Genomic DNA, 15,179 nt, shown 5'->3' on the forward strand with positions numbered 1-15,179 from the left:
GCTTTATATATTAGTATAGATTAACTTTTTCTTAACTTACTTGTGTAAGTCTTGACATCTGAAAGATTTTGCTGTTTCACTTTATGTTGATTATAAATGAAATAATTTTAAAACGATAAGGCTGTAAATTTTGATTTGTAAGAAATCCTTAACGTTGAAAATTTTCCAAGGTAGCCATTTCCTTGACCTAAATTAATAAGGCGATATTGACTTGAAACAATACGAACTGCACGTTGCACCAATATACTGGGAATATTTCCAGTTTTAGAAGTTGAAGATAAAAGATAATATAATTAAAATAGTAAAGTTTGCATAAAGTTATTGAATATCTACTATGTTCTGCACTCCTTTGACAAATGTCCAACACCATAAAAGGCACAGAAAGCAAATATTGTGGAAAAGTCGGCCACCGGTCAGCTGTAAAGTATCTCGTTAGTTCAATCTCGCGAGATCAACGCTCCCATTGTGTTCGTTGGTAGTGACAGAGGGAATTAGGCCCCGAATTCCTCTGATATTTTTGTATGAAAATCGCTGAATGTTCAGTGCGGCTCGCTTCGTGGCTCCATTACGCAGCGCCCGCAGTATAAATAGGGCGGGAATGAAACTTTCCGCCCAGTCGTTCCACACGCCCAAGCCAGTGCGCGCGTTTCAAAAGCTTCGGTGACTTGTTGCGTTCAGTGTTTTTTAAACTATTTGTGTTGTGTGAAAACTTTGTGATTGTTTGAAAGTTCTGTACTGCAGCTTTCGCTCGGGGCGTTTATATTAACAATATACAGGTACGGATTTAAAATGTACTTAGTTTCAATAAAATATGAAACTATTTAGATAAAATACATTATACACGCGTCTTAAATCTTTCAAAAAGTAATCCCATAAGTTGAATTAGTATAATATATTGTAAATGGAGAATAAAGATTATTAAATTAAACAGTTAAATATATTTAAAGAGCCTTGTTCAACTATTATAGATTTTAATTAGTAAATTGTTTTTAATAGGATTTTAAATTTAATTATATGTATTAATATGCGACAAAGTATTGAAAGCTATTAATTTTTCTTATTTTAGTATATTATATTACAAATCAATAATGCTGATTTAAGCAATAATGCTGTTAAACTTTCTGATATATATTTTAACGAACACGGGGCTCACGCGATGGTAGTTTACCACTTCCCCAATCATGTATAAATTATAACAATTGAACACCGATTTAAAAGTTGAAGCAGAAATGTACAATTCGTGTTTTTTGACATGTCTCTATTCTGTTAATTAATATTTGTACTGATAGGAAAACATAATTTATGAAAAGGAGAACGCAACCATAGATAAGGGTCACCTGATCGGTAGGTGATCACTGCGACCCATACTCTCTTATAACACCACAGGAATAACAATATTGTTGATGAACTTATAAAGAAACTTATAAACGTTCATATGAATTGGAAAACCACAAACACATTGGTAAGTGGCGGGCAAGGATCGAACCCATCGGTGGTGAGAGTCAACGGTTGTAACTATTGCACCACCGGCGCTTTTCGGCTTCTTTTTTTATCGACGGGTGAACATCAATGTGATGTAAAATTAAGTCTGGCAATGGTGTCGGCGTCTGTTCATATACAAGCCAACGATGATGTATCGATGATAATAAATATTTTAGGTGAATTTGAATGAAGTAATTTTTTTGTGTTTTGAATGAAACCAAGTGTAGTGCCGCTCAGAATTTTTGAGTTTTTCAAGAATCCTGAACGGCACTGCTATGTTAAGAACAAGGCGTATCAATTACCATCAGCTGAACGTCCTACTCGTCTCGTCTCTTTCTGTAGATGTGATCACAGTACGCAGCTTTCCTTCACTTTACGGTTTTGTTAAGTTCTATCTTTTATCATTCTTCTAATCACACCATATAGGAGGACAATTAACCCTTCATGTGAGCTGATTATAATTTATCACCGCCACCCAAGGGTCGGAGGTCCATCATATCCCGAAGAAACTACGGAATGAAGTCCATTACAATTAATTTGAAATAATTACCAATACAATTAAAAAATCTTTGATAAACGCGAGTATTACACATTTAATTAAAACACTTTTAATTAAAGGATTAAAACGCGTGTTATTGTAAATGTGTTTTAACATTAGATTTTGTGTTAGAGATTTGTATGATTATTTTAGTTAATCCGACTTTTCGTGACCTTTTCACACTACGTTTTCAGAAAACATGCTGTGAAAAGATTAGAAAATAGTGTTTAAAATGTTACACGCGTTTTATTCCTTGAAAAAGTGTTTTATTTAAATACCATTGATTTTATTTTATTATTTTAATTTCTTCCTGTTTTTAATACGTGTAGCACGCGTGTCTTACACAATTTTAATGATACGTAATAATAGTTATAGATCGTGTCTGACTGATATTGTACCAATATGTTTATCTCCAAAGTTTAAATTAAGAATCTATTAACATGTACATAATCACGACTACAGGAAATTGTTTGAATAAACAAAGGAAGCCATTACATATATATTGTTAGGCCTAATCATTAACGAGAACGATTTCCCGATTCAAATGTATAATCTGTATTCACTTTGTGCAGTTCTAAGTCGTAAAGCGAAGTTTATTAGTTACCGCAGCTAATACCGGTGGGTAATTGCAGTCAGAAAACGGTGAAACGACAGAGGACATCTGGAAATGTACTCAATTTCCGCAAGCTACGGAAAATCCTGTCAAAACAAACAACACGTGCGGCGTAAATTAACACTTGGCGGAATTTTCCGATACTGTATGAAAATATTATTCATCCGAGCTTGAATGAATGAATACTGAAGTGGTATAAGATTATCTAAACGTCGCTTCTAATAATACACCCGCGAAGATATTTATGTATTATATGGAATAACATCTTGAGCTTTTTAAACTATTTTGTGATTCAGTTACTGGAAATTTTTAATAGCATTGAGGAATAAAACATAGTTATCAATAGTATTTTGCTGATTTTCTTTTTATTTATGATTTATAAATAATATTCAGTCGCTATTGAGTGACTATTTTAATTGGAATATCACAAATTACTTTGACGACATATTAAAGATACCAAGCTATTAATTATTAAATTCAGATATCAACAAGCGTTTTAATCCATCATTGGTTTGCTTGGTTGTGTAAGAAAACTCGATAACAATTCCACGTAAAAAACTATAAAAGTTAAATATCAAACAAAAGTTACAACAAATAAAATTTGTTACCATTTTGAAATTTAAATTGTATAATTAATCCCAGAAATTATGTGTATCACATTAAAATAACAAAATGAAAATCTTAAAGTAAATTATCAATCACCTATTTATATTATACAGAATTAATTGAAGTATTTGCATTGGCTCACTTCCGGTTGCTAATGAAGTGCTGAAAATTTATTCTGAGCTTGTTTTCGTAGCTGGCTAAAAATCAATATTGTGTATGTATTGATTTTGCGCCAGCAAGACTAACGCAAACTTTGACAAAGTTAATGCAATGACGCACATATTATTTTATTTCCTGCACGCCACGAGCCATACCAACTATGTCTATAATTGGTTATATGATGATGAAATATTAACATGTTCCAGTTAGAATTAATATTAAAACCTAGTTTACATGGTGTCTTTTGAATTTTTTTTAAAATAAGTGTTTGGGTGTTGTACTTGAGTACGCACGCAAGATGCTTTTCTTCTTTAGCGTAATTAAATAAAAATCCTTAAAATCATTTAATTCCTCGTGCTATTTTTAAAATATTATTATTCCGCTGTTATTAAATATCACCAAATTATTCTTATACAATTGGAGAGAATTTTTATTTTAAACTTGTATATAAATTGAAATTTTGTATAGAAAATTTGATTCTCGTCCATTGGTTGTGGTTCAGTAGACATGTGAGGTATCTAGGTTTAGTTTTCCAGCTAAAATAAATAATAATAAATAAATAACAGTTTATTCACTGTAATGTTGGTACAAGTAGGTCTTACATTAAATTTAGTCACCTTAACATTCGACCAGGTCCTGGTGTGCAAATATTACTGACTCGTTAGTATTAAAATTATTCTAGGTTGTTACATTATAAATAAAAAATTTAAACATGACTCTTTTATTAACGCGAGTGTTACACATTTAAATAAAACACTTTTAACGGATTAAACCGCTTATAATTGTAACTTTTTAACTAATAACACATTTTAAACAATTCAATTAAAAAACAAGATCAGTTTTGTCAGCGGATATAAATATTTAAATTTATTAGTTATTATTATATTATAATATTTAACCAATGAAATAGTCATTAATTTTGTAATACATTTTATTTAAAAGTCATTAATTTTGTAATACATTTTATTTAAAAGATGATTGTGTAGTTTTAGTGTGTTAGCTGTTGTCTTTAACGTCACGGTGTCGAATTAGCGTGACGGTGTGCGCGCGCATCGCAAAAAAGTCACTCTGATAATTTATTCCTGATGCTACAAAAGAAGTATAACTTGAAAGAATCGGATAGAAGTCAGATACAATTCATATACATGTCAGATACAAGTCATTTAAAGTCAGATACACCCGTGTGTAGTGCCGCTCAGGTTCTAGTAAAACACTGAATAGTGAAGATATCGATCGATAACGTCACTTAAAATATTTTTTAAGCTCTCCCGAAACGTTAAATGAGATATTTTTTGGGAAACTTGACAATTTGGGAGAAAACTTTTTTCATATACTAAATCGTATCACAATATTGATGTTGTTTCCAAACGCTTGAGAAGAATATAATATTATAGGCTAACTCGTTTTGTTTTTTTTTTGTAGGTATTTCTGGTTCTATAAAAATTACATAACACTGTTAAAGTTTTAACGTGTACTTTCCATAATTTATGTAAATCAAAAAAGTTAAACGTACATTCGTAGTTCTATCACAATCACTTCTTAAAATTATGAAAATTTTATACTATTTAGGGATAGAAAAACGTTTTTGCTTATATATGAACCATTAGATAATTAATTAAACTGGATTGAGCCTCTTGCTGCTAGACAACCGATGAAAACAGGCGAGGTTTATTACTTTAGTGTGCATGACAACCTGCGTCTCAACCACGCAATTTGTATGTAACTTTGTGTTCGTGTGCGTGCAATGCCCAAAATAGAGGTTAACTGCTAACCTCAATTTTTTTGACCTTTTTACAGCTATCACAGTCTATCTAGAAGTTTAAATGATCTAAGTATGAAACATTAGGTGTAGGTTAGCAAAACAAGAACGATAACAATTTTAGATACAAAACTATAAAACGTTTTTATCGTTGAAGTTTTATCTATCTAAATGTAATGTTTACAACGCGATACAAACCAACTGCTGTGACTAGAAACAATTATGTAGATGATGATTTCATGATCTCCTGGTAACTATTTTGACTTTATGTTCTACTTGTAATAAAACAGATATTGATAGAAACATATCTAACAAGACGAATTAACAAAATATCAATTTCAAACTTTGAAGTTTATTATATAAATATATTATTATATATAAAAAATCGCTGTAAGATTTGTTAGGATTTTATGCCTTTATTGTGAGCTAATTTTCATATTGAAACTAGTGATAAATTAAGTTGATATTAGTGATTTAATTGAAATATTTCGTTTCATAGATCAAGACATATATATCTTAGCATATATTAAGGCTTTACCATTAATTTTCTTTATGACAATAAGGGACGAGACGTGCAGAATGTTCAGCTGATGGTAATTGATACGCCCTGCCCATTAGTGCCACTCAGGCTTCTTGAGAAACACAAAAATTGTGAGCCGCATTGCAATTGCGCTCGTCACCTTGAGACATGTTAAGTCTCATTTGCCCAATAATTTCACCAGCTAAGGCCTCCTTTAATATTAATAATAATATTGACACACTTTTTACACAAATTATCTTGTCCCAAATTAAGCATATACAGCCTGTGTTATGGGTTGCAAGACGATATATTTAATGCAATAAACTTACTGAAACATACATAAATACATTTAAACATCCATGACTCGGAAACAAACATCCATATTCATCATATAAATGCTTGCACCTACCGGGATACGAACCCGGGACCTCTAGCTTAGTAGGTAGGATCGCTAACCACCCGGCTATACAGGTCGTCTTTTAGACCTTTAGACCGAAACACAACAATGCTTACATATTACTGCTTCACGGCAGAAAAAGGCACCCTTGTGGTACCCATACTCTAGCCAGCATTCGGTGCAAAGAAGCCTCCCACTTGTAAATGTCTTACACTTACCCGCTATAATTTTTAAGACCCGGAAAAGCACAGGGCAAAATATAATCACATGTTATCTATACAAAAGTGAGGTCATCCCACATTAACTACTTTTCGCACTTGTACGATCAAAGATAACCGCCAACAAAGCTCTTATTTAATGACAATTTCAAGGTAAAAAAAATAATAAGTTTCATATAAAAACAGCGTATTTTTTTATGAACTTTGAATTCATTTGACATGAACAACGTTTTGCCGCCTTGATCTGAAGTTGTAAAACTAACTTTGTATTTAAAATAGGCGAAGGATACAATAAAATTAATTTAGACAAATATTCGCGCGAAAATCATCATTAGCCTAATTTTAAACTCAGTTCAACCTCAAATATGACAGGCAACATTGTGCAACATTGACAACTAGGTTAAGATCCATTGTTATTCAGTAAATAGGCCAAGATCATTGCCATGTCTATTGGCTGTTTAGTTTATTGATGAAGTACTGGCAACACATACTACACAGTTAATTTCCATCCATTGTCAATGTGGTATACAAAATAATTGCGATTTTATTTAAAAACAAAACAATCTTCAGGCATTTAAGTCTCATGCTTATTAGACATATCACACACAGTCTAAAAATTGAATTAAAAAATATTAAGGCTCTTTCACGAATCGAAATAAAAACTATCCTATCTCTCAAGTAGAATGTGCAAAATTTGCTAAAATCAGTTCAGTAGAATGTACATCGTTGACACGAAATTTTTGTGTATAAAAATTTATAGTAAATCTGTTGAAATTAAGATTTGGTTGAAGAATATACTCAGAATTAATTATATTACAATATGTTATAAATTCAAATCACAAATTTACGTCGATTGTAAGTACGAAAAACAAAATCCCTAATCACAAATTTAATTTTCCGACAACCGTCTGTCATCCTTGGATTACTGACATAAATATCTAGATGAATAAAAAAAAATTGTAACGTTGTATGTCTGCGATAAACTCCCTAAACTACTGAACCGATTTTAATTTAAACGAAAAGGGAAAATTAAATAGTTATTGCAATGAAAATAATATGAAATAGAAGTATTACCTCTACATTTGAAAATTTCGTTATAAATAAAGTTTTATTTTGATATGATTTTTGTATATGTATTATGTGCATTATTTGTTTAGGTGAAGTGTAGCTCACCGGTCATTAGCTGTTTATATAATATAACACATTAGATAATATTATAACCTTCAATATATTATACATAAACAATGGTGTAATCGAGGGTTAAACTCATCTTGTTGAGTAATGGTGTTTATATGTTGTACTGGGTCAAGTACAGGTATACAGATTACCTTGTACTATAATGTTGGTACATCAAACTGAACTTGAAAACATTAATAGTACGGACGTTTATTACATTATCTCTAGATCTGACGTCGATGACGTCACATGTTCGCTTTGTTACGGTGTGCAAAGCAAGCATCACTAAGATATTATTATAATAAAACTAAGATTTATTTTTCAGTATTACAGTTTGTGTAAAGGTGTTGTGTTGTGATGCTGATTATAATTATTATAATGATGACAAATCAATTAAAGGATCCGGGTTACATACAAAAACTATTTGATTTTCTGACAGAACTGATATAGACCAATAGAAACTACAGAACTATTAACAACAAAAGACAAAACGTAACAATGAAAAGTTCAAAATAATTTATTCAACAAAAATTTTAACATAAGATGTCATTTGCCCTTTAATTTTACTTGCTACGGTGCCCTTTAGACCGAAACACAATAATGTTTACAATCTAGCCGGCGTCCTGTGCAAAGAAGCCTCCCACTGGTAAATGCCCTTATTCGTCTCTTACGACATCCTTGGGCTTCATATCTTTAAATAACATGAATCTTAACACTATTAAAACATAATTTGATTTAATTGAATGTAATTTTTGTAATCACGTAAAGAAAACCTTGTCAACATCTATCAAATATGCTCAACTTTAGCTTTCGGACGAATTATAAACAGACTTAATATACAGTTAAGTGCATTATGCGTTCAACAGTCTTGTCTCTGAAACAATAAACTAGGGAGCATTTACCTTGAATTTTCAAATTACTTTCTCTGATCTTGATAATTTGATTTAAATTTAGCTCAAGTTTTATGAGCGAAAAAAATGCAATCATTACTTCATAAAGAGTTTTGATGCGTGAATAATACACATTAATAGATATTTTTTTATGACATTTTCTCTATTTTTAAATTTCTTTAGGTGCGTCACTTTTTGTTAGGGGAAAATCTAATGGCACGCGATAAATAAATAATAATAAAAACAAATTAATGAATTGGTCATAGACAAATTGGCTTCTATAATATAAACATTCTAATTCCTAATACACTATAGCAAATAGCATGAGACCTAGATCGGTTAGTACGTGCCCAGTAATTTCACTAGCTACGGATACTAATAATAATACTTACAAATTACTGCTTCACGGCAGAAATAGGCGCCGTTGTGATACCCATAATCTAGCCAGCATCCTGTGCTTAGAAGCCTCTCTCTGGTAAATGCCCATAATCGCCTTGGGGGTGTCTTAAGGCTGGGACTTCCCTTTTATTTTTTGCCCCGGGGAAACACGGGGAGGACAATTAAATTATGAAGAAAACATTTAGTACAGCAGAATATATAAATCAATGTAATATATTTGTTTTACATGCACGCTTAACTACATAACTAATAATATTATAATATTGCACTCATGTTGGCTCTGATACAGCACAGCATTTACATTTTATTCACAATCTTCAAAGAGCATCATATAACAAAAGCCCCGGCAGACAAAGTCGCGGGCAAACACTGTTAGTCTTCTATACTGGATTGGATTACACTAATCGTTTTCCTAATCATTTCCTGATAGAGAATTCATAACATTCGCAGGCCTTGGACCCTGGTGATGGGATTTCGATGTCTTACTCAAAGGTTTTCGCTGAAGGGCGCGACCTTCGTTTGTATTGGCAATGCTTTCAAGGATCAATGTCAAAGGAAACGCGATACATAGTGTTGTTATAACGCGATGAAAGCTTTCATACTTTGATTTCAATTTGCCTTTTATACATAAAGGAAATTTGATAATAAAGACAATGTATGTTGAAGTGACTTTATGATAGCGCGAGGCCGGCAAGTGTATTGGTAGACAATTTAAATTGCCGTTGATTATAATATGAATTAATATTGGAGTAGTTAGTAGTTAAGCATACTTCACAACTGAAGCCACTAACTAACTTAAAAACAGGGACAATAATTTTTATCTTAAAAAGAATAATAACTTAGTAGTTAAAGTAATATTGTCATAATAGCTGATATAGTATTTTAAAAGATAATAATTTAATCTGTGTTAACATAAGATGACTCATAACTTTTAAGTGATTGTGGATTTCAACAAAATAAATAGACAAAGTTATTCAATTAACAAGCTGACGTCAGACGCTGTTCTGTCAATGGAAAAAATATAAGTATTTGGTAATAATGTAGTCTAAAGCCATAGGAACTGTGGAATCAAGTTAATGAGTTAGAAATGAAACAAAAACATATTTCTAAATGATTTTATATTATGTACGAGTGTTTTTATACAATAATAAGAATTGATATCGTACTTGTGTAAACATTTCCGCTTTATAATTACAAATTTTTTAAGTTATTGAAATGGATATAGTATGTTATACTAAAGAGCCATATGCCTTTGCGGACTTTTTTGTAGACATATTATATAAGGATATTATACAAGGAACAAAATTCCACCATACATTATTTTGTTACATCCCAAAGGAGTTAGGCAGCGTCTTCGATGAAAGCTTATTTTTTTCCGACACCTCCAACAAATTACGTTAATGTATAAAAAAATTAATACAAAAACTTAGCAAATTATATACTAACACCTTCTTCAAGAACCACGTTATCTATTGGTTTTTGAGTTTAGCGCGAAAAGACAAACAGACGCGGCGGGAAATTTGTTTGATAATATGTAGTGGTAGACAGAATTTGTGTCAAATGTAATGATCAGTTGTAGTTTTCATGATAATACAAACTTAGTAAGGTTGACGAAATTCGTGATTTAGGAGTCATTTTAGATTCAAAAATGTTAATGAATAAACATATTGATAATATAGCAAACAAAGCATTTAAGATGCTTGGTTTCGTTTCCCGAATAGGAAAAAACTTCCGTTACCTAAAAACTTTTATATATCTTTATTGTACTCTCATAAGGTCAACTATTGAATACGCAGTCATAGTTTGGGATCCTGTGTATAATATTTACACAGATACTTTGGAAAAAATTCAGAGAGAAATGCTAGAATACAACTCGAATCACTCTATTTATACAAAATCATTCATAATAACATAAATTGCACTGACTTAGTTAATAAAGTAAATTACAAAACGACGAAGCGCGCACGTGACACGACTAAAAGACTCTTTTTATATACCACCATCGCGTACAAATGCTGGAATACGATCACCCGTCCGTAGAATGTGTTATAGATATAATGAATACTTCACTAATTTAGATATTTTTCATGACAAGCAGTCCACATTTAAATCCCAGGTTATAAGTATATTAAGAAAGAAGCAAGAAGACGAATACAAAATTTAAATATGAACTATACATAGAATACAGGCTCCTAAAATGTGTATATATATATATAGGTAAATGTGTATAATATAGATAGTAGATATAATATATATTTTAGTGTATTACTATAATATGTATAGGTTTATATTATTATATATCTTTGATTATTTTATTTTTTAAATATTTTATATGTATATATGTCACTATTACTATTACTTATAAATATTATTTTTAAGCATTAGTAGTATTAAGCGTAGATAACGCAATATTGTTAAAAATCAGCGGAACACGTGGTTTAGAATACATGTATTATAATTCTTATAACTTATTGTCTACACATGTATTTGTATTTCTGTTTGTGTTTTTCCAATAAAATAAATAAATAAATACGACGCAAACACAGCGTTTATGTTAACCGGTAACAGTATCTGGCCTTGCTAGTCGAAACGGCTGATCTGAACTGCTGCACTATTTATATCATAGACTTAGTGGCCGACTGTTTTCGAGTTGTCAATCAAAATCAGTTACAATAAAAATAGATTCGCTTTTGCTTTAGAATATGAAAAAATATTGCTGTATATCTATGTCTATCTTGCGGGCCAATTCTTCTCTCTCGCAACTCTGTTTATGTATGCGCTAGTATATAGTTTGTCTATCATTTATAGTCTATCGTAGTGCTTAATATTATGCCCTGAAGTCATCTCACATATTTTTACAAGATTTAAGGTATTTAAAAACGCTAAAAGAAAAATTGCATGAAAAAAAAATTAACGCCACACATATTCAAATATTTAAAACAGTTAACGTACGTATGTTATTTGCTGGATTAGTTAAATATCGTAATATCACTCTTTTTAGACATAAAAAAGTCGTAGTTCCTTACTAACTGTACTTAATAATTATTTTATATCACACAGTAGAATGTTATTATGTTGTTATTATGAATCAAAACATTATTATTAAACTCTTTTTGTATCAATTCGTTGTGAACATCGCAAATTCAATGAGACGTGTTATAAAACTCGAACGAACACTTTTCTCGGTCTCGAAAATACAACCGTCAACTCAACAAATAATTATGTGTTAATAACTTTTCTAATTGGTAGTTACTAACTAGTATTACAATACAAAAAGTGTCTATTATATTTGACATAACTGACACAGTACAACGTAACTTTGATACTTTTATTTAAGAGCTTTCAACCTCACATTGTTCAGAACGTAAAAAGCATACAGCGTTAAAGAATCTAGGTTAATGTAGGGTTCGTGGGCTTACGAAGAAAGATGTAAACTGTATCATGTTTTATCTTTAGAAGTTTAATTAAAAATGCGCTGTTCTTTATTCACAAGTACCGTAAGGATAGTATGATGAGTTATGATTTAAAACTCTATAATGTCATATTATTTTCTTGAGATATAAAATAGTGAGTGTAAATACTCTCCATTTTACTCCACAGACTAGTTAGATCTATACTTTTACTAATTATTTATAACTTACTAGCTGTTCTATTCATAATCAATAAAAATAATAGTTAAAAAAAACTAAAAAGCACGCTTTATATAAAATTCAACTAAAAAATAGAAAATTAAGTTAAATTGAAAATAGTGTAAAAAAAATATATTTTAGTGTAAAAAAAACGTGGGGTGTAGAAGAATTATTATTTTAATAATATCTTAAAAAGCACCCCACGTTTTTTTTACAATAATATATATTTTTTTACATAATTTTTAATTTAAATTTATTTTCTATTTTTTAGTTGAATTTTTTTTTAACTATTATTTATTTTTAATTTTTTAGTCAAATTAGTGTAATGTCATCGGTCCTCGATAAATCTACAAAGTTTGAACGAAATCTAGCCGTTTAAAGTGGGTCAAAATCGCGCCCAAAGAAGTCAGTTACAAACATACAAACATACAGGTGAAGCTAATATAAAGCGTATAAAAACTCTTGCGGATGCATTTTCGTACAATCTGTATTCTTACCAAATATCAAGTCTCTACGTCTTATGGTTCCGGGTGTATTGGTAAGTGGCAGAAAAGATTAGTACAAGTACAAATTAGTATAATAGAAATCGAGTACATTTATAGTAAAGCGTCGGTGACGCAATAGATAGAATTACTGTTGATTGTTACAGTGTCTCAGGTTCAATCCTCGCCCGCCACGTTTAAAGTCATAAAAAGGCATAAAACGCATTTATTTTCTCAAAATTGATTCCTTTATATTTCTTTTTGATGTCATTTCTAATATACTACTACCGCTTTGGGAACAAATAGCGCTCTGAGAGAGAAGAAGCGGCGCAACAAACTCTCCCAGCATTTTTTTTTTGCGCCCTTTTTAATCAAATGTACAATATTGTACTGTCATTGCTATTACTGTAAAATAATCATAATCTAGTCCCAGGCTGTCCGATCATTTCGATATTTAGTACTTTATAAGGTCGGCACCGCTCTGGTGATTCCTCTGGTGTTACTAGAGAGGTGACTACCATCAGGTGATCCTCTGTGCTCCTCTCCTATAAATTAAAACTTTATTTTAACTTCAAATAAAGCGAAAAAATACTTCGTAAAGATTTTGGATTTCGGCTTTGGGGCCTTTTTTATCAAGAAAACTTATTTATGTTTTCGCTCTAAAATATTTTTAATAGTATAGTAAAAAAATGGTCGCGGCCACAAACTTCATATTAAGGAAACGGATTTTTTTGACGGTAGAGTATAGATCATTAAGTAATTCCAAATAGGCTCAATATTTGAGAAATGACGTTTTTACGTTTTACTTTCAATCAAATACACGTTTAGTGTTACAATGAAAAACTAACAAAAATGAGTAACAATATGTTCTAGGCCATCATGGCTTTATATTTTGAATACAATCGCTGCTGCTTAATACTTCCGCAAGATATTCTAGTGTTCGTAGTTCACATCCATCTTAATCCGTGACACTAATGTTAATCACAAGTGGGATCTCCCACGCAGCCGCCAGCCACTCACTACTTCACTGATATATCTCGCCATTAACAAATCATTTACCGTCGACTCTTCCACCCACCACCGTGACCTTTATGGCTACCATTACAATCGATTTTTCCATGCATTAATTGAGATAACTTCATGCTAGATTAAAATTGTTTCATGTATTCAAATTAAAAAGAACACATATATTTTATTGAATTCTATTCATATTGCAGAATAGTTCGAACACAGGAGGCAACCTTATATGTATTATGGCAGCAGAGATATGTTTGAAGTAGAAAAAGATAATAAAGTAGTAAATAAAATTGAAGTAGCAAATTCACATAGTAGTAATAAAGCTGAATCAATTGTTGGTGAAACTGTGATTTAATTAGTTTAGAGTAACGTTTGACTTCTAAGAGATCCAAAGATTGAAAGTGATCAAAATTTTTTCTTGATCTAGCTAATATACCCAGGTATTCCACAATATAGGTGAAATACCAAATATTCTTTTATTATATGGGAAACAAGAGTTTGTTTTTGTATGTTCTCACGGGTCCTATTGTACCGAACATACGGTTCAGATTGTGAAAGAGAATGAAAAATTGAGAAGAAGAAAAGTGTTTAATCTGAGCCTACATAAATAAAATTGAATAGAGTTCGAGTTTGTGTGCAAAAGTAGCAGATATAATTGCTCAATTAAACTTGGTACCTATTTGAATAATAATTATGAGTAATATATTATGTAATTAACCTTTTATAAATTATTATAACGTATCAAATTTAATCAAAGGGAATAATACTTGCGAATTCTTATTTGAGTATTATACGTCAGGGAAACTGTTTTTGGCAACACTCAGGTTTTTTTTGGCGACGCAGGACTATAATCGTTCGGCGCCAAACGTAAATAAAGATTCTGTCGCGACCGTGTCGACAGCGAAAACCGCAATATATTTTAATGTCATGACGAATTCAAACGTGTTTTGTGATAATAAAAAAATATAATTAATAGATACAAACACGTGCGCATTTACTTTGATAGCACACACAAACTTTTGGTCCGCTCACGCCGCCGGCGAATTTTATTACTTTTAACAATCCGAAGCTAAATCATGTAAAACGTATACGACAGGTTTGGCCTCGACAGAGTTTCTATATCTTAAGATAATTCTTCACATATCATGAATACCCACAAATATAAAAATAGTACTAGATAGAAGATACCTGATTCAAAGAAAACATTGTAGGTATTTTAAAAGCTCTCAATTAGTAATTTTCTAAATGGCCCTAGCCCGTAGAATCCATTTCATGGCGCTCAGATTAATAATAC

General features: G+C 31.1%; 1 protein-coding gene across 1 annotated transcript in view; it reads left to right on the top strand.

Annotated features, from left to right (window-relative positions):
* The first annotated feature begins 602 nt into the window (after nucleotides 1-602).
* LOC126969272 (ras-related and estrogen-regulated growth inhibitor-like protein) overlaps nucleotides 603-15,179 on the top strand; it is a 32,700-nt gene continuing 18,123 nt past the window's right edge. Inside the window, exon 1 of the mRNA XM_050814655.1 lies at nucleotides 603-776. The gene's annotated coding sequence lies outside the window, so the exon portion shown is untranslated. The remainder of the gene's footprint in view (nucleotides 777-15,179) is intronic.

This window comes from Leptidea sinapis, chromosome 17, assembly GCF_905404315.1.
Source record: "Leptidea sinapis chromosome 17, ilLepSina1.1, whole genome shotgun sequence".
Taxonomy (NCBI): Eukaryota; Metazoa; Arthropoda; class Insecta; order Lepidoptera; family Pieridae; genus Leptidea; species Leptidea sinapis.